The 26,201-nt window shown below is 44.5% G+C and overlaps 1 pseudogene; it reads right to left on the bottom strand.

Moving 5' to 3' along the window:
• Positions 1-26,201, bottom strand: part of LOC111980015 (WD repeat-containing protein 70-like) — an 87,943-nt pseudogene that overhangs the window by 38,726 nt on the left and 23,016 nt on the right.

The following is a 26,201-nucleotide window of genomic DNA, read 5'->3' as shown; positions in this document are numbered from 1 at the left end:
TGAGCAATGTGACCTCTACTTGAGCTTTGGGAAGTGGGGTCTTTTTTCTCCCAGCCCAAAATACAGACATGAGGTAAGCTTTGATTACAGGGAGATTTGATTACTGTTGACATGACATATTTCAGCCCTTTTTCTGCACCCCATCATCAGGAGGGGAAAGTGAAAGGGGAAGGGAGAGACAGAGAGAGAGGGGAAGAAGGAGATCGAGAGTAGCTGAGAGATGAAGAGGAATGAAAAAAAAATAAAAGATTGTGCCTTCGTGACAGTCAAGTTTTCAACCACCAGGAAAAGCTCTTCTGAGATTTGCGAATCCTGTTTGCTCTATGCAGACCCCCAAATTCTTCTGATTTCACCCATTGACGGCTCTGCGCAGACCTTTTTTTTTTATAAGGAGCACGTGCCAAGTTGAAAAAATAGATTAAAGCTAGAATTCTTCGTTTTTCTAGGCGTACTGGTGCTCCTAAATAAAAATTCCAGGTTTCACAGCAAAATGTTTTGGCGCATATGCCAGTAAAATGTTTGCACTGTAGAGCCCTGGGGAAGAACCTTCCTAATAGTGACCAATAAATCACACTGACTTAGCTATTCACCTAAGTCATTCATGGTAAGTGATGGTAAATCAACCATCATTGTGCCAACAAAACACATAATGCAATTGTGTTACTTATTACAATCATATAATGGGTTTTCCTGAATACATTCTTACAGGTGTGCAGGTTTCAAGGTTTTATGTGGTCATTTCCTGATGTTGGATGGCAGCAACTCCTGATGTTGGTTTGTTTCCCGTGTTAAGCCTAGCTTCCTGTTCTGCACCAGGTTCTGTTCCTGTTCTGCACTTCCTCAGTATTTTTTAAATTTTTTTATTTCACCTTTATTTAACCAGGTAGGCTAGTTGAGAACAAGTTCTCATTTGCAACTGCGACCTGGCCAGATTAAAGCATAGCAGTGTGAACAGACAAAACAGATTACACATGGAGTAAACAATAAACAAGTCAATAACATGTGAGAAAAAAAGAGAATCTATATACAATGTGTGCAAAAGGCATGAGAGGTAGCAATAAAATCGAATAATTACAATTTAGCAGATTTACACTGGGGTGATAAATCATCAGATGATCATGTGCAAAAAGAGATACTGGTGTGCAAAGAAGCAGAAAAGTAAATAAATAAAAACAGTATGGGTGAGGTAGGTAAATTGGGTGGTATTACCGATGGATATGTACAGCTGCAGCGATCGTTAGCTGCTCGGATAGCAGATTTTTAAAGTTGTTGAGGGAGATAAAAGTCTCCAACTTCAGAGATTTTTGCAATTCGTTCCAGTCGCAGGCAGCAGAGAACTGGAAGGAAAGCGCGCCAAATAGGTTTTGGCTTTAGGGATGATCAGTGAGATACACCTGCTGGAGCGCGTGCTCGGGTGGGTGTGCCATCGTGACCAGTGAACTGAGATAAGGCGGCCTTTACCTAGCATAGCCTTGTAGATGACCTGGAGCCAGTGGGTCTGACGACGAACATGAGCGAGGGCCAGCCGACTAGGCATACAGGTCGCAGTGGTGGGTGTATAAGGTGCTTTAGTAACAAAACGATGGCACTGTGATAAACTGCATCAGTTTGCTGAGTAGAGTATTGGAAGCTATTTTGTAGATGACTCAGCCGAAGTCGAGGATCGGTAGGATAGTCAGTTTTACTAGGGTAAGTTTGCGGCGTGAGTGAAGGAGGCTTTGTTGCGGAATAGAAAGCCGATTCGATTTGATTTTGGATTGGAGATGTTTGATATGAGTCTGGAAAGGAGAGTTTGCAGTCATAGCCAGACACCTATGGGTACTTAATAGATGTCCACAGATATTGAACCCTGTGGTTACCCCCATAGAGACTGCCAGAGGACCGGACAACATGCCCTCCGATTTGACACACTTAACTCTGTCTGCAAGTAGTTGGTGAACCAGGCAAGGCAGTCATTAGAAAAACCGAGGCTACTTAGTCTGCCGATAAGAATATGGTGATTGACAGAGTCGAAAGCCTTGGCCAGGTCGATGAAGACGGCTGCACAGTATGTCTTTTATCGATGGCGGTTATGATATCGTTTAGTACCTTGAGGTGGCTGAGGTGCACCCGTGACCGGCTCGAACCGGATTGCACAGCGGAGAAGGTACGGTGGGATTCGAGATGGTCAGTGATCTGTTTGTTGACTTGGCTTTCGAAGACCTTAGATAGGCAGGGCAGGATGGATATAGGTCTGTAACAGTTTGGGTCCAGGTGTCTCCCCTTTGAAGAGGGGATGACCGCGGCAGCTTTCCAATCCTTGGGGATCTCAGATGATACGAAGGAGAGGTTGAACAGGCTGGTAATAGGGGGTGCGACAATGGCGGCGGACAGTTTCAGAAATAGGGGTCCAGATTGTCAAGCCCAGCTGATTTGTATGGGTCCAGGTTTCAGCTCTTTCAGAACATCTGCTATCTGGATTTGGGTAAAGGAGAAGCTGGGAGGCTTGGGCGAGTAGCAGCGGGGGGGGCGGGCTGTTGGCCAAGGTTGGAGTGCCAGGAGGAAGGCATGGCCAGCCTTGAGAAATGCTTGTTGAAGTCTTCGATTATCACAGATTTATCGGTGGTGACCGTGTTACCTAGCCTCAGTGCAGTGGGCAGCTGGGAGGAGGTGCTCTTGTTCTCCATGGACTTTACAGTATCCCAGAACTTTTTGGAGTTAGAGCTACAGGATGCAAATTTCTGCTTGAAAAAGCTGGCCTTTGCTTTCCTGACTGACTGCGTGTATTGGTTCCTGACTTCCCTGAACAGTTGCATATCGCGGGGGCTCTTCGATGCTATTGCAGTTCGCCACAGGATGTTTTTTATGCTGGTCGAGGGCAGTCAGGTCTGGAGTGAACCAAGGGCTATATCTGTTCTTAGTTCTGCATTTTTTGAACGGAGCATGCTTGTCTAATATGGTGAGGAAGTAACTTTTAAAGAATGACCAGGCATCCTCAACTGACGGGATGAGGTCAATATCCTTCCAGGGTACCCGGGCCAGGTCGATTAGAAAGGCCTGCTCGCAGAAGTGTTTTAGGGAGCGTTTGACAGTGATGAGGGGTGGTCGTTTGACCGCGGACCCGTAGCGGATACAGGCAATGAGGCAGTGATCGCTGAGATCTTGATTGAAGACAGCAGAGGTGTATTTGGAGGGCAAGTTGGTCAGGATAATGTCAATTAGGGTGCCCATGTTTACGGATTTAGGGTTGTACCTGGTGGGTTCCTTGATGATTTGTGTGAGATTGAGGGCATCTAGCTTAGATTGTAGGACTGCCGGGGTGTTAAGCATATCCCAGTTTAGGTCACCTAACAGAACAAACTCTGAAGCTAGATGGGGGGCGATCAATTCACAGATGGTGTCCAGGGCACAGCTGGGAGCTGAGTGGGGTCGGTAGCAGGCGGCAACAGTGAGAGACTTATTTCTGGAGAGATTAATTTTTAAAATTAGAAGTTCGAACTGTTTGGGCATAGACCTGGAAAGTATGACAGAACTTTGCAGGCTATCTCTGCAGTAMATTGCAACTCCTCCCCCTTTGGCAGTTCTATCTCGACGGAAAGTGTTATAGTTGGGTATGGAAATCTCAAAATTTTTGGTGGCCTTCCTAAGCCAGGATTCYGACACGGCAAGGACATCAGGGTTGGCAGAGTGTGCTAAAGCGGTGAGTAAGGCAAACTTAGGGAGGAGGCTTCTGATGTTGACATGCATGAAACCAAGGCTTTTTCGATCACAGAAGTCAACAAATGAGGGTGCCTGGGGACATGCAGGGCCTGGGTTTACCTCCACATCACCCGAGGAACAGAGGAGTAGTAGGATGAGGGTGCGGCTAAAGGCTATCAAACTGGTCACCTAGAGCGTTGGGGACAAGGAATAAAAGGAGCAGATTTATGGGCGTGGTAGAATATATTCAGGGCATAATGTGCAGACAGGGGTATGGTGGGGTGCGGGTACAGCGGAYGTAAGCCCAGGCACTGGGTGATGATAAGAGAGGTTGTATCTCTGGACATGCTGGTTATAATGGGTGAGGTCACCGCATGTSTGGGAGGTGGGACAAAGGAGGTATCAMAGGTATTAGGAGTGGAACTACGGGCTCCATTGAAAACTGAAACAATGATAACTAACCCGAACAACAGTATACAAGGCATATTGATATTTGAGAGAGACATATAGTAAGGCATAAAGTAATCGCAGGTCTTGAWTGGGAGAGCTAGCTAAAACAACAGGTGAGACAACAGCAGCTAGTCAGCTAACACAACAACAGCAGGTAAAATGGCGATGACTAGGCAGAGAGGGTCGGATTAACTACACACAGAGCCTGAGTTCGCGGCTGGGGCCGASAGATAAACACAAATAAACAGAATGGAGTACCGTGATTAATGGACAGTCCAGCAGGCATCAGCTATGTAGCCAAGTGATCGTAGTGTCCAGGGGGGAGCAGTGGATGGAACAGGGAGGCCGTCACCACGCTAGCACGCGGCGTTTAAAGTTAGTAGCCCGGGGGTGGTCTGCTCAGACGGAGGCCGGTTGAGGGCACAGCGGATGGAGTATTRGTCGGCAGACCAGACGTGGTGGTGCGGCGGGGCGCCGTGTCGACAGAGAATCCAAGCCAGATGGCGAAAGAGGTATTGTAGAATTTTGTTTGCTAACTGGTGCTAGCTTCGTGGCAGTGGCGTTAGGGGATAGCTTCGGTACTGGGTGCCACGGAGGGTGCAAGCTAGCTGTGAGCTAGCTAGCTGCAAGCTGTGAGCTAGCTAGCTGCAAGCTAGCTGTGAGGATCAGAAGTAGTGGCTCAGGGATTACGGCAGGAATCCGGCGTTGTTGTGGAGAGACAGTCCGATGCTGGTAGATTGGCGAGTAATATCCAGGCTAAGAACAGGGRTGGTGTCTGTGCAGAAGMTWAAAGCCGCTAGCAGTGYCTAAAAATGACTAAATAGCMTGTAGCTGATTYGCTGGTTAGCTACTGGAGGTTCTTGAAWGTGTTCCAAAGTWAAAAATAATAGCGATTCCGTATCACATTGGGTGAGGCAGGTTACCGGAAGGTATAATCGAATTAAAAATTGAAAAGAGATAGATTTTTTTTTTTTTATATATACAAAAAATACGAAAAATACAAAAGTACAAGGGAGGACGAACAAAAACACGCATACACTGCTACGCCATCTTGGATTTATCTTAGAGCAATGGGTGCCCCCTCACACACAAAAGCAACCTCGCACAAACCCACACTATCATACATGCATGGACGAAAACAGATTAAAGGGCTCAGAGCTTATAGCGCTGATCCCTGGGACATCAACGGAGATTTCACACATTTTCAATGGGGGGAGGGGGGTTGTGGTGCATGACCAGGCTCACATGCTGACCAGACCGGACACGTCGTGTGCGCGAGCGTCGCAAAATAAATTTAGAAATCCATGTTATTCAATTATTGCACCCACACTGCTTGCGCGTGGCAACGAGCGTCTGCGACACCGAGGGCTAAAATAGATGTCGTTCCTATTTCTGACGCAGATCGCGCTGCAAGTCCTGCCTCTCCCATCTCCTCATTGGTTTATAGAAGCAGGTACCCACGTGCCATCTCCTCATTGGTTATACCCACGTGGGTGACTGAAAGACGAACTTTGTTGCCATTTGTCGTGGTAATACAATGAAAGTTTAGATGCGATCACCATATAAGTTCAAAGATGAAAAAGCCTGGAAGGAGGAGAGATGACTAGAAACGATTCGGTTGGCGGTTTTATGTGTGGATTAATTGTCGGAGTAGATGTCCTTGTGCATTTCAGGTAAAATAACAACTCAATGTTTATATCCCAGGACAAATTAGCTAGCAACAGCAAGCTAGCTAAATAGGACAAATTAACGTTAGCTAGCAAGTGCAAGCTAGCTAGCTAAATTGCCATACATGTTTAATGCTTTTCGAGCTGTCCCCAAATTAATGTCATTGGTTCAGAGTTTGTTTTGATATTTTAACCTGCGTGTCGTGATCGCGTTTGGTGTGGGGGGGCAAAATAAATGTATGCACGATAGCGCACGATGGCGCACGCGTGCAGCCGGTTTGGGTTCCGTGTCAGAGTTAGGGTTAGGTTTCATCCTCGAAAGGGTCTGATAAAGATCTACCCCAAGCACAACTATTCCTGACTTTATTATCCTAGTAAAGTTATATTTATATTACAACCCCTACACCCAACACACACACACACCCAACACACCCACAGACTAATACACACACCTGAACCACTGTGTGATGACCTCTGTACAGTCAGATCAGGCTATGAATTGCTGTGTTCTGAGGATCAAGTGGCCCAACTCCAGCCCCGAACAGCTGCTCTGATCCTTCATGGAAATATACAACTGATACTTTCTCTCCCTCTGTGTGTGTGTGTGTGTGTGTGTGTGTGTGTGTGTGTGTTGGTGTGATGTGTGCTCTATTGTGTTGGGGGTGGGGGGCTGTGTGTGTTGTGTGTGTGTGTGTGTGTGTGTGTGTGTGTGTGTGTGTGTGTGTGTGTGTGTGTGTGTGTGTGTGTGTGTGTGTGTGTGTGTGTGTGTGTGTGTGTGTGTGTGTGTGTGTGTGTGTGTGTTGTGTCAGTGTTGTCTCACATTCCTGCCAGTGTTTCACAGCTCCTTTCCTCTATCTTATCTCCAACACCTTCTCTGAGTCTTTAAACCTCAGCCAAAATGCAGGGAATAAAACCTATCACTGTAGGATGGCGAAACTGGTAAGAACCTATTGCAGGCTGTCTGTGGCATTCCATTCCACAAGGCAAATCTCCCAGTTCCTTAACTTGCTCTCCCAGTCGCAGCTGTGATAGAGGGGACTCCTGTGAGTGGGTCTGGGTCTGTAGGAGGCAGGATGCATTCAGCCAGACAGGCCCAGCTGTGATAGAGGCTGTGGTATTGGGTCTGGGTCTGTAGGAGCAGGATGCATTCAGCCAGACAGGCCCAGCTGTGATAGAGGCTGTGTATTGGGTCTGGGTCTGTAGGAGGCAGGATGCATTCAGCCAGACAGGCCCAGCTGTGATAGAGGCTGTGTATTTGGGTCTGGGTCTGTAGGAGGCAGGATGCATTCAGCCAGACAGGCCCAGCTGTGATAGAGGCTGTGGTATTGGTCTGGGTCTGTAGGAGGCAGGATGCATTCAGCCAGACAGGCCCAGCTGTGATAGAGGCTGTGGTATTGGGTCTGGTCTGGAGGAGGCAGGATGCATTCAGCCAGACAGGCCAGCTGTGATAGAGGCTGTGGTATTGGTCTGGTCTGTAGGAGGCAGGATGCATTCAGCCAGACAGGCCCAGCTGTGATAGAGGCTGTGGTATTTGGTCTGGTCTGTAGAGGCAGGATGCATTCAGCCAGACAGGTCCAGCTGTGATAGAGCTGTGGTATTGGTCTGGGTCTGTAGGAGGCAGGAGCATTCAGCCAGACAGGCCCAGCTGTGATAGAGGCTGTGGTATGGGTCTGGGTCTTGTAGGAGGCAGGATGCATTTCAGCCAGACAGGCCCAGCCGTGATAGAGGCTGTGGTATTGGGTCTGGGTCTGTAGGAGGCAGGATGCATTCAGCCAGACAGGCCCAGCTGTGATAGAGGCTGTGGTATTGGGTCTGGGTCTGTAGGAGGCAGGATGCATTCAGCCAGACAGGCCCAGCTGTGGCAGTTTGTTCACACTCCAAAGGGTTCGCTGAAGACGGGCTCGTAAAGCAGGCTGAGTAGCTGCTCTAGCTGGCTGTTAGGGCCTGGACTTCTCCTCTAAACATTTTCATAGGGCCTGTGTTTTTAGAAGTCTGTAGGCAGTTCCTAGCCAATCTCCCCGGCACCATCTTTTATGGCCTAGGGATTTACTGGTTTACAGTGACACTGTGCAGAGTCACATTGCTGCTACTTTGAGGTCCCAGTAGGCCGATGACTGTAAATGATGTGTTGGCCAGCTCTGGTCCATTTACACAGGCAGGGATACAGTGTGTGATTAGAATAAAAACAAGTTGGTGGCTTATCACCAAATGTTACTTAATTCAGTCACAATTCATATGAACACTATGGCTTGAAAATTTGAATATCACAAATAGTGTATGTGCCTCCTCCTTATTATGGTGTGCAGAACATTGCGTGACGTCTCTGTATTACCCTAATCATCTCATGACTTGATCGTAAAGTTGTAAAAGTTCATGGAAACCACACCTTGAGTGGACGCACTTTGTAGTCTGGAGTGCTACGAGGAGAACAATGACGACATAACATTCCTTACGTTTCTGTGGTAATGTTCTGGAACTGAGGCCAGCGCAGCAGAGCAGCGTTTTCACTCCTACGTCACCCATTCCTAGCAGCACCCTCAAGTACCAATGGGACATTATCTCGCAACCCTGGACATGAAACGGGGTAATTTTGGCCAAAATAGAGTAAGAGCAGCTCGGAGAACAAGCCATGCAACCACTGCCTACCCAGCAAGGCTGAGAGACCTCCTTGAGTCCCATTTTATGATTAATCAACCCCACGTCAGTGTTCAAGAGCCTGATCTGCCATCCTCAATAATCCTTCTTTAGTCTAAATCACTAGATCAAGGTCGGCTGGATAATTGATATTGTCTGTCGACATTTTCTGCCCATGAGTAATAGTAGTGATATGGCAAGAGATGGACTTGATCCTAACCCAGGGGTGGGCAACATACGGCCTGAGGGCCGGATCTGGCCCGCGAGCCCATTCAATCTGGCCTGCGATAGGTTGCAGATAAAAATAAAAAATAAACAATAGTTCCAAAAAAACAATATTTGTGGCCCTCCCATGAATTCTTAAAATCCTGATGTGGCCCTCGAGTCGAAATGATTGCCCACCCTTGTCCTAACCTCTTCAGAGTGGAGAGTACCACCAGTGATGGGTTGGTAGGGTGTCTCGTTCTTAGCTGGGAAGAGGGTCTAAATCAATGAGAGTGAAACAAGTGAATTGATTATATTTCGTCATAACTTAATAAAGTTTTCTGGGTTCCTCCATTTAAATCACAAACATGTCCTGGGCTTGTCCCAGGGCTAGGGCTCTTTCAAGCCTGTAGCAGTGCATATGCCACAGGGCAAAGGACACAGCCCATGTCATGGGGCATCCAGTGAAAACTTGCCGCTCCAGCCCAGGCAGCGGTGGCCAGGGAACACATAGTGTTATTGTAAGCTGCTATGGGATGCTGGGTAAATATTTAGTCAAGGAGAAGGAACAGTAATAAATTAAAGAGCTTTTACTCAATCTCTCTGAGCCTGCTGTTACAGCCATGCAGCAGGCGGGGCAAGGCTCTGGGCTCTGCTAGGGCTGCTGGCAGGACAGGAATCAAGCTGCAGAAAACTCTGTAGTATCACTCAAGTCACAGACGGAGTGAGAAAATCTCTTGGTCTCGTAAACACGCATGCATGTCTACTAGTAGTGACCAAATGTGAAACTAAAAGCATGACTGCTATAGATACAGTATAATCAAAGGTTCATGGATCGTTATAATAAAAATAAATACTTTGAAAATGTGTGTATATAGGAGGTTTTAACCTCAAAACAGTAATCTGTCTGAGCCCTGCTCCTACCTGTTCTGACTCACTGCACAGAGAGCCTGCGGATATCAGGCCTGCCTGTCACGGTCTCACATACCTCCCCTAGCACTAAATAACTGTCACATCACACACACACTACTATTAACACACATTCAGAGCTACTCAACCCTGTCTACAGAAAGGTCCTCAGAGAAAGGGAGGGATGGAGGGAGCTGGTGGAGGGGTAAGGGAAAACCCATATTGTCGCTGTCTGATGAAATCCTTGTAACTACATTTTTGCCAATTTTCATTTATTTTTTTACATTTATTGAAAGCAGTAACTCCCCTAAATGTACTGTGAATGTTTCATGACTCTAGAACCAATAACATGTATTCAAAATAGCTTCTGAAGTTACATGATCCCTTGTGGTGATCCTCGTGTGGCTCAGTTGGTAGAGAATGGAGCTTGCAGTGTTGTGGGTTTGATTCCCACAGGGGACCAGTATGAAAATGTATGCTCTCACTACTGGTAGTTGCTCTACTCAGAGTGTCTATTAAAATGTAAAAATAAAACAAATAACTATGTTTGTTAATAGGAAAATATGTTTTTTTCCCTGAAAAGTCCCGTTTTGGAGATGGGGTTATCAGACAGCGACAGTATGCTCTGTATTATCTCCTAACATTTTTTCAACCAATTACAACTCTCCAGTTGTACAGTATCTGTTAGCAAGGCAGACAAGCCTGAATGACGGTAATCATCATTGAAATTTGGATTAATGTTGTCCTGATTTTGTTTGTTAATCGTAAATAGGAGGGAGGGAAAAAAACTAAGCAAAAGCCAACATGGGAAAATAAAAAGACAAAATGACAGTTTGAGTCCAGCATTGGATACTAGAGTACTTTGTGAATAGCCTACTCTGGTGGGAAAATAAGCCTTATGAAATTTGGCAATAAGCACAACGGAAATGGCCATAACTAGGAGGATATCAAACCGGAGTGACGTCCTGATGTTCTGACACCTCAAGCTTAAAGATATGGTTTTGCCAGGTCTTGAGCCCCCCCACCCCCTCCCACTTGGAGAGTCAGGTCTGTCTGTGACAGCTGTGAGTGAGGAAGTGAGTGATAGACTGCCAAACCTGCTCTATCCACTGATCCCTCCACAGGAAACTGTGGCGTGTCATTTCCTCCCACCACCACGACACTGACCAGAGACGTGTCACCCACCGGCCGCAAAATCCCCCAGGCAGGGAGGATCATGGGAAGATGGCTGGGCAGGGCTTGGAGAGTCTGGGAAGAGGAGAAGTGAAGATGTGACTGAGCCGGCAGACAAGGCCTGTTTCTCCTCAGTCCGTACTCCGTAGCCAGACAGGAAACTCTACTCCATGAGAACAACTAGACTCAAGCAGATCGACTCATACTCAAGTGCTGAATGCTATGAGTAGGGCTTTGCGGTGACCATATTACCACCACACCGGAAGTCATGAGTCATGACCGCAGTCAAATTCCACGTGACCGCTGAGTCATGGCAAACTCTTCTTATACACTCTGGACATGCGTTGGTAAGCACAGCGGAAGTACCCAACTCGCTAACGACCATCAGGTCGCTAACGGCCTGGTACTCAGTGCTTTATTGGCCCTCTAACCACTGACATCAACGCAAACGCAATTGAAAATCACAAACACTCATCAAAACAGTATCATGCTTTTAAAACTCACCGTTAAGCTACATTTTTGAACTCACTGTGATGATCAATTTGAAGAAAGAAGTTCAACAACAGGTTGAAACAGTGGAAAACATGGCGTTGTTGATGTTGTTTCAAAGCCAAACAACAATGGACAGTCCTGTCTTTATTTATTTTGTATTTGTATTGATTTATTTTATGCGCTTACAGCACCTGGTATTCCCAGGCAGTCTCCCATCCAAGTACTAACCAGTCCCGACCCTGCTAAGCTACCGAGATCATGCGTGGTCAGGGTGGTATGGCCACAAGCATATGTTTTCCCCCATTTTATCAGGAATGAAGATGGCTCATCGCTCACCCAGGGCATACAGAGTTTGGGCGGAATATGAAACATCATCTGTCGCACATTACGAAGCTGCATGCTCTTCAAACAGTGGTTGATGCATGATGTGAAATAAGTGTTCTTATAAGCCCAGACTTTTCTATATGCAATGCCGTGTGAAAGCAGAGTTTTGATGGTTGCCACTAAAAAGAGGTTCCCAGTTGCTACTATATTTAGGCCTATTTCTCAGCTGCCTCCTATAAAACCGGAGTAGCCTGATTTAAACTGCGGGAAAGCAACCTCCATTTGCTATGCGAGTGCATACGGATGACATGTCTTTATCAAATGGGTAGGAATAGTCTCTAAATGTTTACCTAAGTATTCAGACCCTTTGCTATGTGCCTCGAAATTGAGCTCAGGTGCATCCTGTTTCCATTGGTCATCCTTGAGATGTTTCTACAACTTGATTGGAGTCCACCTGTGGTAAATTCAATTGACTGGACATGATTTGGAAAGGCACACACCTGTCTATATAAAGATCCCACAGTTGACAGTGCATGTCAGAGCAAAAACCAAGCCATGAGGTCGACAGAATTGTCCATAGAGCTTCGAGACAGGATTGTGTCGAGGCACAGATCAGGGGAAGGGTACCAAAATATTTCTGCAGCATTGAAGGTACCCAAGAACACAGTGGCCTCCATCATCTTAAATGGAAGAAGTTTGGAACCACGAAGACTCCTCCTAGAGCTGGCCGCCAAGCCAAACTGAGCAATCGTGGGAGAAGGGCCTTGGTCAGGGTGGTGACCAAGAACACGACGGTCACTCTGACAAAGCTCCAGAGTTCCTCTGTGGAGATCGGAGAACCTTCCAGAAGGACAACAATCTCTGCAGCACTCCACCAATCAGGCCATTATGGTAGAGTGCCCAAATAGAAGCCACTCCTCAGTAAAAGGTACATGACAGCCCGCTTGGAGTTAGCCAAAAGGCACCTAAAGGACTCAGACCATAAGAAACAAGAATCTCTGGTCTGATGAAACCAAGATTGAACTCTTTGGCTTGAATGCCAAGCGTCACGTCTGGAGGAAAGAAACCTGGCACCATCCCTACGGTGAAGCATGGTGGTGGCAGCATCATGCTGTGGGTATGTTTTTCAGTGGCAGGGACACTACTCAGGTTCGAGGGAAAGATGAACGGAGCAAAGTACGGGGAGATCCTTGATGAAAACCTGCTCCAGAACGCTCAGGACCTCAGACTGGGGCGAAGGTTCACCTTCCAACAGGTCAACGACCCTAAGCACACAGACAAGACAATGCAGGAGAGGCTTCGGGACCAGTCTCTGAATGTCCTTGAGTGGCCCAGCCAGAGCCCGGACTTCAACCTAAACAAACATCTCTGGAGAGACCTGAAAAGAACTGTCCAGCCTGACAGAGCTTTAGAGGATATGCAGAGACTAATGGGAGAAACTCCCCAAATTCAGGTTTGCCAAGCTTGTAGCGTCATACCCAAGAAGACTCAAGGCTTTAATCGCTGCCAAAGGCACTTCAGCAAAGTACTGAGTAAAAGTCTGAATATGTATGTAAATGTGATATTTCAGTTTTCTATTTTTAATAAATTTGCACAAATTTCTAAAAACCTGTTTTTGCTTTGTCATTGAGGTATTGTGTGTAACTTGATGAGGGGAAAAAACTATTTAAACAATTTTAGAATATAGGCAGTAACTTAACAAAATGTGGAAAAAGTCAAGGTGTCTGAATACTTTCCAAAGGCACTGTATGTTTTGATTTCTAAGACATTCTAAGGTTTGTATTATTCACAGCTAAATTTGCCAAATAACTCAATCTTGTGTATAGGACCTGTTTTCAAATGATCACTTTTATGCTCAACATAAATCAACATTTTATTGATCACAAACACATAGTCAGATGTTATTGCGGGTGTAGCAAAATGCTTGTGTAAAAAATATGGTGTTGAAGGCTGAGCAGAAGTCAATGAACAGCATTCTTACATACAGTGGGGCAAAAAAGTATTTAGTCAGCCACCAATTGTACAAGTTCTCCCACTTAAAAAGATGAGAGAGGCCTGCAATTTTCATCATAGGTACACTTCAACTATGACAGACAAAATGAGAAAAAAAAATCCAGAAAATCACATTGTAGGATTTTTTATGAATTTCTTTGCTAATTATGGTGGAAAATAAGTATTTGGTCAATAACAAAAGTTTATCTCAATACTTTGTTATATACCCTTTGTTGGCAATGACAGAGGTCAAATGTTTTCTGTAAGTTTCACAAGGTTTTCACACACTGTTGCTGGATTTTGGCCCATTCCTCCATGCAGATCTCCTCTAGAGCAGTGATGTTTTGGGGCTGTTGCTGGGCAACACGGACTTTCAACTCCTCCAAAGATTTTCTATGGGGTTGAGATCTGGAGACTGGCTAGGCACTGCCAGAGCCCTGCAAAATGACCTCCAGCAGGCCACAAATGTGCATGTGTCTGCTCAAACGGTCAGAAAACAGACTCCATGAGGGTGGTATGAGGGCCCGACGTCCACAGGTGGGGGTTGTGCTTACAGCTCAACACCGTGCAGGGCGTTTGCATTTGCCAGAGACACCAAGATTGGCAAATTCGCCACTGGCGCCCTGTGCTCTTCACAGATGAAAGCAGGTTCACACTGAGCACATGAGCACATGTGACAGACGTGACAGAGTCTGGAGACGCCGTGGAGAACGTTCTGCTGCCTGCAACATCCTCCAGCATGACCGTTTGGCGGTGGGTCGTCATGGTGTGGGGTGGCATTTCTTTGTGGCGCCGCACAGCCCTCCATGTGCTCGCCAGAGGTAGCCTGACTGCCATTAGGTACCGAGATGAGATCCTAGACCCCTTGTGAGACCATATGCTGACACATGCACATTTGTGCCTGCTGGAGGTCATTTTGCAGGGCTCTGGCAGTGCACCTCCTTGCACAAAGGCGGAGGTAGCGGTCCTGCTGCTGGTGGTTGCCCTCCTACGGCCTCCTCCACGTCTCCTGATGTACTAGCCTGTCTCCTGGTAGCGCCTCCATGCTCTGGACACTACGCTGACAGACACAGCAAACCTTTTTGCCACAGCTCGCATTGATGTGCCATCCTGGATGAACTGCAACCTGAGCCACTTGTGTGGGTTGTAGACTCCGTCTCATGCTACCACTAGAGTGAAAGCACCGCCAGCATTCAAAAGTGACCAAAACATCAGCCAGGAAGCATAGGAACTGAGAAGTGGTCTGTGGTCATCACCTGCAGAACCATTCCTTTATTGGGGGTGTCTTGCTAATTGCCTATAATTTCCACCTTTGTCTATTCCATTTGCACAACAGCATGTGAAATTTATTGTCAATCAGTGTTGCTTCCTAAGTGGACAGTTTGATTTCACAGAAGTGTGATTGACTTGGAGTTACATTGTGTTGTTTAAGTGTTCCCTTTATTTTTTTGAGCAGTGTATATTATTCTTACAATAAAATCATAATATAACATAATGGCACAGGATTTATAAGCTTATCTAGCCAGCTAAATGAACTAGCCTACAGTCTATGGCATGGTGCAGAGCCAGATAGCATACTATAGCGACCCTTGGTTTATAAGTGCGGATATCGACTCTGCCACTCAAGCATGCTTTTGTGGCACTCCATGGCACAGTCGATGGTGCGCTGCGTTTCAGCCAAGAAGGTTGAGCGTTCAAACCGCGCTCACTGCCTGTTTCATTACAATGGTGTCGGAAGTGATCGGACCTCACATCCACGAAAATCCTTGGCCGGTGAGCGCGTTCCCATAAGACGGCGTCCTGTGAGGTCTAGCGCAAAGGACGCGCTCTTTGTTACGGAGTCTAGTTGTTAGGTAATCGACTAGCTGGACTGTTCCCCGGACTCCGCGTGTAGGGATTTGTACAATGCATGAACAAGGCTATTGAACTAGACATTGGTGTCTGTCTTTATTCCTTAAGGATGAAGCCGCTGCCGGGAGACCACACAGGACTTTGGAGGCTGGGCACATGCCTACAGAGAGTTGCACCACGTTCTTACCTGGTGGATGTTGGTGGCTCCCTCTATCGTCGCAATCGGGTGGATCTGCGCGTAGCAGAGCAGACAAACCAGAACATGCCATACACTCACCTAGATGAGCTGGTTCACAGTCCAGGCCTAAGGGTAAGGGGCGCAGAATTGAGACATGCGCCAACTGAAGGTGAGGCTTCTACCCCACCAAGCTCTTCAGCTCGTGGCCCTAATCCTACCCCTGTCAGAGCCAATACTTACTCACGGGTGGGTCGGCTGTGCAAGCCACCGGACAGGCTTACTCTGTAAGCAAGAGACTGTGTTAACTTGTCCTCTGTTTATATAAAAAATCTATATATAATTTTTAAAGGAATATGACAATTGAAGTAAAAAGAAAATGTCATGCTTTTTCAATTGTTATGACTTGACTGTTAAGAACTTAATGTTATGCCGTTATGTTTGCACTTTCTACTGAAAAGGATGATGTTACAGAGTCTAGTTGATAGGTAATCGACTAGCCGGACTGTTCCCCGGACTCCGCGTGTAGGGATTTGTACAATGCATGAACAAGGCTATTGAACTAGACATTGGTGTCTATCTTTATTCCTTTATCCAACAAATCATACTGAAACACTCTTCTGAAAGAAGGGAGTTGTGTAGCGACCCTGGTTTATAAGCTCAGATATCGACTGCTTTTGGGGCACAGTTGATGGCGCACTGGGCTTCAGGCCAGAATGTTGAGGGTTCGAGCCGTACTCCCTGCCTCCTTCATTTCAATACAGTAGACTCATAGTCGGTTCTTCTGAAATACATTTTCTTCATATGATGTTTCTTTAAACCTGCCTAAAATAAAAAATGTATTTATTGTGATGGTATATATTAAATTAATTTATTAGACTTTAAATGTAGCTGTTCCAAAGGCGAGCATCAGCAGCTTGTATACGAGGAGAAGCTAAACATGTTTATGTTATTAATTAACGCACAATTACCGTGAGACCGGCAGTCATTTGCATGAAAATAACCAGCTGATAAAACTTCATGACCGCCACAGCCCTTACTGTGAGGCTTTATCACATATTTTCAGAGAAAAACTGAACAGTCAGGCGAATGTGGAGAATGCTTCCCAGGAGCCAAAATAGACAATTAACCATGCAGTCGGGATCAGAGAGATGGAATGTACACTTTGATTACCTAATTGCATAATTAACTAATAGTGGAAAAGTACAGAAGAGAGTAGATGTGATTAGGCCTCCCAGCAACATCCATGTCTGCCCACTCCATCATCACACCCCACTACAAAGAAGACTGTTACATCACTGGCTATTTTTCCCTAGGCTAGAGTTAGGATGAGGGTTAGCGTGTGGAGCCAAGCCTATATTCTGTACTACAGTACAGAGTATTAGGTAAGACCGCAGGATCGTCTAGTGGTAGACTGGACTGTTGACCAAAACCTCCAGGCTATTTCTGTGGTTCAAACCCCAGGTGGGAAATGTTACTCTTCTGTTGTTGTGCTGTTTACATGCACTCAAAATATTCCAGCTCACCATGAATAACATTACGCTAAAGTCTAGGGCCACCCAAATAAGGTTGTATAACAAGTCTACTAAGCTAGGAATTGATTTACTGTGTGTGTTGCAGAGAAAACCTAGCTAGTAATTCACAGTTCTCTCTCACAAGCTGTTCACAACCTTAGCTGAACCCTCAAATCTGACATTTTCACTCTAGGATTTCTCCCCAGGTGGAGCAACAATAGGACACCTCCCTTTAACACACAACTACAGTACATACCTCCCCTTTAACATAAAACTGCAATATGTTACCTTTTGGGCGACCTGACAAAATGAACATAGAAAAGTTTGTTCTAGTTCTGTCATTCTCATTGAATGCAAGTCTAACTGGTATATCGGTTCTGTGTGTGCTACGTCTATGTTTCCTGTTTTTCAATTTAGTTTTTGAGTCTTTTAGTTTCGGTTTTGAAAAGCAGCTTCAAACAGCTGAAAGAAAATACAATATTTTTGGTCATGGAAAATATATTTCACAGCGGTTTAAATGGTACAATGATTCTCTACACTATACTTGCTTGTTTTGTCACAAACTGAAATTAGACGAACTATTCGAATTTTAGCAACCAGGAAATGGCGAAGCGATTTCTGCATAGTACATCTTTAAAGCAGCATACCTCCGCTTTAACCAAGACCAGCATTTATCCCCTATATTCTTCTGGGTGGGTTATATCTAATGTAAATGGTTATCCCTCCCAGTGACCAAAAACAAAAGATGGTCGGCTAACAAGTACACAGCTTTGCACACTCATTCTCTCAACCAGCTTTGAGGTAGTCACCTGGAATACATTTCAATTAACCGGTGTGCCGTGTTAAAAGTTCATTTGTGGAATTTATTTCCTTAATGCGTTTGAGCCAATCAGTTGTGACAAGGTAGGGGTGGTATACAGAAGATAGCCCCTATTTAGTAAAAGAGCGGGTCCATATTATGGCAAGAACAGCTCAAATAATCAAAGAGAAATGACAGTCCATCATTACCTTAAGACATGAAGGTCAGTCAATCCGGAAAATTTCAAGAACTTTCTTCAAGTGCAGTCGCAAAAACCATCAAGCGCTATGATGAAACTGGCTCTCATGAGGACCGCGACAGGAAAGGAAGACCCAGAGTCACCTCTGATGCAGAGGATAAGTTTGTTAGAGTTACCAGCCTCAGAAATTGCAGCCTAAATAAATGCTTCACAGAGTTCAAGTAACAGACACATCTCAAGATTAACTGTTCAGAGGAGACTGCGTGAATCAGGCCTTCATGGTCGAATTGCTGCAAAGAAACCACTACTAAATGACACCAATAAGAAGAGACTTGCTTGTGCCAAGAAACACGAGCAATGGACGTTAGACCGGTGGAAATCTGTCCTTTGGTCTGATGAGTGAGTTTCCTGAGATTTGTTTCCAACTGCCGTGTCTTTTTGAGACACAGAGTAGGTGAACAGATGATCTCTGCATGTGTGGTTCCCACCGTGAAGCATGGAGAAGGTGTGATGGTGTGGGGGTGCTTTGCTGGTGACACTGTCTGCGATTTATTTAGAATTCAAGGCACACTTAACAGCATTCTGCAGCGATACGCCATCCCATCTGGTTTGCGCTTAGTGGGACTATCATTTGTTTTTCAACAGGACAATGACCCAACACACTTCCAGGCTTTTTGACCAAGAAGGAGAGTGATGGAGTGCTGCATCAGATGACCTGGGCCTCCACAATCACCAGACCTCAACACAATCCCCAGACCTCAACCCAATTGAGATGGTTTGGGATGAGTTGGACCACAGAGTGAAGGAAAAGCAGCCAACAAGTGCTCAGCATATGTGGGACCTCCTTCAAAACTGTTGGAAAAGCATTCCAGGTGAAGCTGGTTGAGAGAATTCCTTGAGTGGGCAAAGCTGTCATCAAAGAAAAGGGTCACTAAATATAACATGTATTTTGATTTGTTTAACACTTTTTTGGTTACTACATGATTCCATATGTGTTATTTCATAGTTTTGATGTCTTCATTATTGTTCTACAATGTAGAAAATTGTGGGGGAAAAAGAAAACCCTGGAATGAGTAGGTCAACTTGACTGATACTGTATGTATTACTGTATACATTCGTTTTTGACATGTATATTTGTCACGTCCTGACCAACGAGAGTCCTTATTTTCTATGGTGGAGTAGGTCAGGGCATGACTGGTGGGTTAGTCTAGTTTATTATTTCTATGTGGGTGTTCTAGTTTTCATGTTTCTATGTTGGTGATTTGTATGTTTCCCAATTAGATGCAGCTGGTATCGTTGTCTCTAATTGGGGATCATATTTAAGTAGTGTTTGTTCCCACCTGTGTTTGTGGGATATTGTTTTGAGTTAGTGCACGTAGCACCTCTGTAGTCATTGTTAGTTTATTGTTTATTGTTTATTTGTTTTTGTCTTTGCTAAGTTTCACTTTATTATTCAAATGATGTGGAAACCATATCGCGCTGCAGTTTGGTCCGATAATTATTCCAGTGAACGTGACAATATTCTATTACATACACTTTAATGTCTGCTTTTAAATTATATTATGTTACCTAAATAAAAAAAATATACAAATAAAATAGAAACATTTTCCTTAAAATATATATTTTTTAGAGAGTACTAATGTTACTTTCCCCACTACAACAACAAAAATACTTAAATACTTACTTAAATGTAATTTTGACCTTGTAAAATTCCATTCATTCCTATGGAGGACTACTCCTACTGGGGAGTGCCAATATGGTCGACTGGTGTATTCAAAGCCTCTCAATGACCAATACATAGCATCAGAAATCCAGAGTTTATATACGTAATTGGTTAAGACCTATCCATCCGTTTACCACACAGTCCTTCTTCTATATCACACCAGATACAAGACAGATGGAAAAAACAGATAGGATGTTTTAAAATAAAGCTATTTACCAAACACAAACAGCACTTTCCCACCTATGGCTTTATTTACTGCTGGGTCCTATTTAGTGTTGGTGACCTTTTGACTCTGACCCCATTACGAGGTCCAGTCAGATTTTACCACCCAGCTCACATCCTGTCCTTCTCCTCTCAGTCCTCTATGTGTGACTAACCACACTGTGTGCGCCAGTGTGAGACAATGTTGAGGTTGTGTGTGTGTGTGTGTGTGTGTGTGTGTGTGTGTGTGTGTGTGTGTGTGTGTGTGTGTGTGTGTGTGTGTGTGTGTGTGTGTGTGTGTGTGTGTGTGTGTGTGTGTGTGTGTGTGTGTGTGTGTGTGTGTGTGTGTGTGTGTGTGTGTGTGTGTGTGTATAAGAGAGAGAGAGTGTGAGTCAGTGTGTGAGTGTGCGAGCGAGAAAGCGAGACTCATGTTGAGGTTCCGGTCCTAGATCTGAATGGTTCCGTCCTGGCAGCCGGCTGCCACCAGCTTCTCATCTCGGCTCTACAGTAGGTGCAACAGGTGGGCGTGACTTTTTTCCCCTGCAGAGAGCGGGGTTTGAAGCACATCTTGTGATTCTTGTTAGAGCTCGGGCCCCATGTGCAGTAATACTGAGAACACAGTGAGAGAGGGGAGAGGTTAATTATTAACAAACACACAGACTCTTCATCAACACACAATATATACAAAAGTATGTGAACACCCCTTCAAATGAGTGGATTCGGCTATTTCAGCCACACCCGTTGCTGACAGGTGTATAAAATAGAGCACTCAGCCATGCAATCTCCATAGACAAACATCGGCAGTAGAATGGCCTTACTGAAGAGCTCAGTGACTTTCAACGTGGCACTGTCATAGGATGCCACCTTTCCAACAAGTCAGTTCGTCAAATTTCTGCCCTGCTAGAGCTGCCCCGGTCAACTGTAAATGCCGTGAAGTGGAAACGTCTATTAACAACAACGGCTCAGCTGCGAAGTGGTAGGTCACACAAGCTCACAGAACAGAACCGCAGAGTGCTGAAGCACGTAAAAATCGTATTTCCTTAGTGTCAACACTGGAGTGATGTAAAGCTTTTCGCCATTGGATTCTGGAGCAGTGGAAACGCGTTCTCTGGCGTGATGAATTACGCTTTACCATCTGGCAGTCTGACGGACAAACCTGGGTTTGGAGGATGCCAGGAGAACGCTACCTGCCCAAATGCATAGTGCCAACTGTAAAGTTTGGTGGAGGAGGAATAAAGGTCTGGGGCTGTTTGTCATGCTTCGGGCTAGGCCCCTTAGTTCCAGTGAAGGGAAATCTTAACGATACAGCATACAATGACATTCTAGACAATTCTGTGCCTCCAACTTTGTGGGAACAGTTTGGGGGAAGGCCCTCTCCTGTTTCAACATAACAAGGCCACCGTGCACAAAGTGAGGTCCATACAGAATGGTTTGTCAAGAGCCCTGACCTCAACCCTATCGAACACCTTTGGGATGAATTGGCACGCCGACTGTGTGCCAGGCCTAATCACCCAACATCAGTGCCCGACCTCACTAATGCTCGTGGCTGAATGGAAGCAAGTCCCCGCAGCAATATTCCAACATCTAGGGGAAAGCCTTCCCAGAAGAGTGGAGGCTGTTATAGCAGCAAAGGGGGGACCAACTCCATATTAATGCCCATGACTTTGGAATGAGATGTTCGACGAGCAGGTGCCCACATACTTTTGGTCATGTAGTGTATCTAAGCCTTACCTCTGTGTATCATATCCCAGGGCTCGACATTAACGCTTGCTCTTTTCTCTGGGACAAGTAAAAAAGATAAAAAATCAGACAAGAAATTATAGCTTTAAGTTGTCCGGATGGGCAAATAACTTTTTTAAATGTGGGACCGGATGAGAGCCTTTGGAGTGACAGGTCAGGCAGATTGCCAGTTCTTGGCCACGCGCAGAGGGTATGTGATGTCTGTGTCTGCACTGCGTTAGATAGACATGAAGAAATGCTCCGTTTGGGACGTTATTGGATATATATGAGAAAAACATCCTGAAGATTGATTCTCAACTGAGTTTGACCAGTTTATTCGACTTTTAATATCACTTTTTGAAGTTTTCGTTCATTGCGCAAATGTGTATGGACACGTGAGCTACACATGCTAGCCAAAGTTGCTAATTCGACAGAAGTAATGGACATTATAAAACAAAACAACGATTTATTGTGGAACTAGAATTCCTGGCACTGCATTCTGATGAAAGTTCAAAGGTAAGGGAATATTTATGATGTTATTTCGTATTTCTGTTGACTCCAACATGGCGGAGAATGGCTGAGCGCTGTCTCAGATTATTGCATGCTGTGCTTTTTACTAAAGTTATTTTTTTAATCTAACACAGCGGTTGCATTAAGAACCAGTGTATCTTTAATTATATGTTGAACATGTATCTTTCATAAAAGTTTATGATGAATATTTCTGTATTTCACATTGCTATCTGTAATTACTTTCGCTATTTTGGAGCCATTTCTGAACATGGCGCCAATGTAAAACCACGATTTCTGGCTATAAATATGCACATAATCGAACAAAACATAAATGTATTGTATAACATGATGTCATATGACTGTCATCTGATGAAGTTGTTCAAAGGTTAGTGATTAATTTGATCTCTATTTGTGGGTTTTGTGAAAGCTATKTTTTCTGTGAAAAAATGGCGGTGTGTTTTTGGATATTGTGGTGAGCTAACATAAATATATGTTGTGTTTTCGCTGTAAAACATTTTAAGAATCGGATATGTTGGCTGGATTCACAAGATGTTTATATTTCATTTGCTGTATTGGACTTGTGATTTCATGAAATTATATTATATGATATCCCTGTGGCGCTAGGCTAGGCTATTCTAGTCAGCGTCTCTGATGAGAATGATCCCGGATGGGGGGTCCGTATTAAGTCTCAAAATACAACTTAGTTATAATTCTAATTCTATTTGAGGCTCCACATGTTGTCATGGAAAATAACGTTATTTCCAACAACCAATGAGCAACTCCATCGTCAATCCAGCTGCATATTGAACATTGAGATTGCCTAAAGGCCAATGACTTGGAGTGGCAATAAGCAGGCGCCAGAAGCCAAACTTTAATGATAATATAAACTAAACGCCAGTCATGCTTGACAAATATAATGAAGGATAATTAACATTAACGTCTAAAGGCTTGATTCTGTCGACATACTCGAGGCACGGTTCGTTAAGATCAAATGATCACAAGACCGGCGTGTGAAGTATGTAAGTCGCTCTGGATAAGAGCGTCTGCTAAATGACTTAAATGTAAATGTAAATGTAAGTACAGTGCCCGTTGCACACCGCAACATCACCCACCTCTGAGCAGAGGCGGTCAGTATTTTGTAACTATTTTACCATAAACTTAATTGCTTAAAACCTGGACGTTTTATGACACTTTATGAAGCATGTCTTACCTTCTTTCAAAGTAGCCTAGCCAAAATACGACAATCAAAATGTTGAGGGAATTATTTTATAAACACTTAATAGCCTATGCCATTGAAACCAGCACTTTTCTCATGTTCTATCATTTTTTCAAAATCAGCTTTATTTCATTGTCCAGCAGCCAAAAGGCAGAATCCTAGTCATATTCGTAGCCCATGCTAGTGTTGCATCTTTGGATCTCCCCCTTCTTAATTTCAAATTGATATTTTCATCTCCATCATATGAAACCGCTTGCGGCGTGCGGTGTGCTTTTTAGAATGGTGTGTTCCCGATAAATACATTTTGGAACATTCGCGAGTAGCCAACAACCATGTGTACATTGCTGAGCTTACAATATGAAGAAATACAACTATCAACATTAAGCTAAACAGTCTGATCTATTGCAATTTCCTTAAAAAAAAAAAATTATGTGCACTGGTTGTATGAATTTGTGATCTGTTGACCCAGAACTGTCCCAGTCTGTTTTTACCATATGCATGTTTTTAATCGGCCCAGGGACGACAGGATGCCCCAAATTTCGAGCCCTGAAGGAATTACTTTATTAAGGCATAAAAAGTATTTGGTTGTAATGTTGCAATATTTTATAGGTTACCAAGGGTGGTGAACCATCCTCCAGGAGAGCCTTAAAAGGATCAGTGTTGTATTTTGAGATAGACTTGAATATGCAAAAAAGCCAATAGGCAGAGTGTAGCCAACATTTTGTCTCATTCTATCAACAGAGAGTAATGCATTTCATTTTGTAAAGTGGTTTCTTGCGTAATACAAGGATGTAAAAATGGTGTTACAGTGACTTGATCTTCTGGACAAGTAAAAAACTGAAATCAGTCCTACTTGTCCCAAGGACAAGTGACAAAAAAAAGTGAATGTCAAGCCCTGTACCCCCTACTAGAAATTCATCAAATTCATTAGCAACACGCCATCATACAACATACCATCATTTCATTTTCACCCAAGTATTCTAAAAGCTCTCCTATTACAACTCCACAATTCCTCTCACCTATTAAGTCCCATCGTATAGATGTTCCCTAGTCTCCCGAGCCCCTCCATATCAGTCAGATGTGTGTTGAAGGGTGAGAGGTTATGTAACAGAGCAGAGAGACAGAGCACTAGATCAGCCTGACAGGCATGTCTGAAGCCTCTATGAAATCCGGATTTTCTTCCCTACATCTGCGTAACACATTACTGACCCATGCTGCAGACTGACTGGGCAGGATGGGCAGGGAGGGAGGTATTAAAAACACATATTTCCTAACACAGACTTGTACACAAACACAGCTGAGGTGGCTGTACACACCACATATTTATTTATATACTGGATTCTTGACATTGCTCACTCTAACCTACTGTATCTACTGCTGCACATATCATTCCCTGTATATCTCGTGTAAATTCATCCTGTTTAGATACATTTAGATTATATTTGGATTACCGTGACAGTACTATTGGTTGTCAATTGGATTTGTTCACACATTTCTTGATTTCTTGTTCTTTCAGTTTAAAAAAAAATGTTTTTTTGATTGATTATTTGTGTACCTGTTTGACATTTCACTGCATTGTCAGGAGCTACAGTAGTAACACACATTTCACTGCATTGTCAGGAGCTACAGTAGTAACACACATTTCACTGCATTTGTTAGGAGCTACAGTAGTAACACACATTTCACTGCATTGTCAGGAGCTACAGTAGTAACACACATTTCCTGCATTGTTAGGAGCTACAGTAGTAACACACATTTCACTGCATTGTCAGGAGCTACAGTAGTAACACACATTCACTGCATTGTCAGGAGCTACAGTAGTAACACACATTTCACTGCATTGTCAGGAGCTACAGTAGTAACACAAATCTCACTGCATTGTCAGGAGCTACAGTAGTACACACATTTCACTGCATTGTTAGGAGCTACAGTAGTAACACACATCTCACTGCATTGTCAGGAGCTACAGTAGTAACACACATTTCTCTGCATGTCAGAGCTACAGTAGTAACACACATTTCACTGCATTGTCAGGAGCTACAGTAGTAACACACATTTCACTGCATTGTCAGGAGCGTACAGTAGTAACACACATTTCACTGCATTGTCAGGAGCTACAGTAGTAACACACATTTCACTGCATTGTCAGGAGCTACAGTAGTAACACACATTTAGCTGCAACTGCTGTAACATCTGCTAACTGTAGACAACCAACTAATAAACTTTGATTTGTATGATGTATTGTTGAGTCAGTTCTTTAACATCAACACGGTTGGTTTCCCATCCTAAGGATGTCCTAAGGAGGTAGGTTCCACCTCACTCAACATTATAACCTTCACTTAGCACCTATGTTCAGTACTTCAGCCCTTTCAAGAGGTGAAGGAGATAGACAAGAGGTGGGGGGAGAGGGTGGAACATAAGTGAAAGGACAGGATGAGAGAAACTAAAGAGAGAGATGGAGTAGAGAGTAGAGACAGAGGGGACAGTAAGGAGGGGGACGGAGAAGGATAGGAGGTCAATGGAGGCCAACTAGCTCAAACATGAGTGGTAGGGGGCAAACACTAGAGGCGCCTGCTGCCATGTGTCAGCCTAGCAGACTGGCCTTGTCCATGTATGTCTCTCTGACCCAAACACACACATACTTGGACACGCTCAGTCTGGCATGTCTCTCTAACCCACTGCCTGCTTCAACAGGCCTGACCTTGAGGGTCACGGGGTCAGGAGGGGAGCATAAACACACAGACTGACAGAGCTGCTACTAACAGCCAGGC

This window comes from Salvelinus sp. IW2-2015, linkage group LG20 (assembly GCF_002910315.2).
Source record: "Salvelinus sp. IW2-2015 linkage group LG20, ASM291031v2, whole genome shotgun sequence".
Taxonomy (NCBI): Eukaryota; Metazoa; Chordata; class Actinopteri; order Salmoniformes; family Salmonidae; genus Salvelinus; species Salvelinus sp. IW2-2015.
Note: the sequence above shows the minus strand (reverse complement) of the source record. Positions and strands in the feature narration are given on the sequence as shown.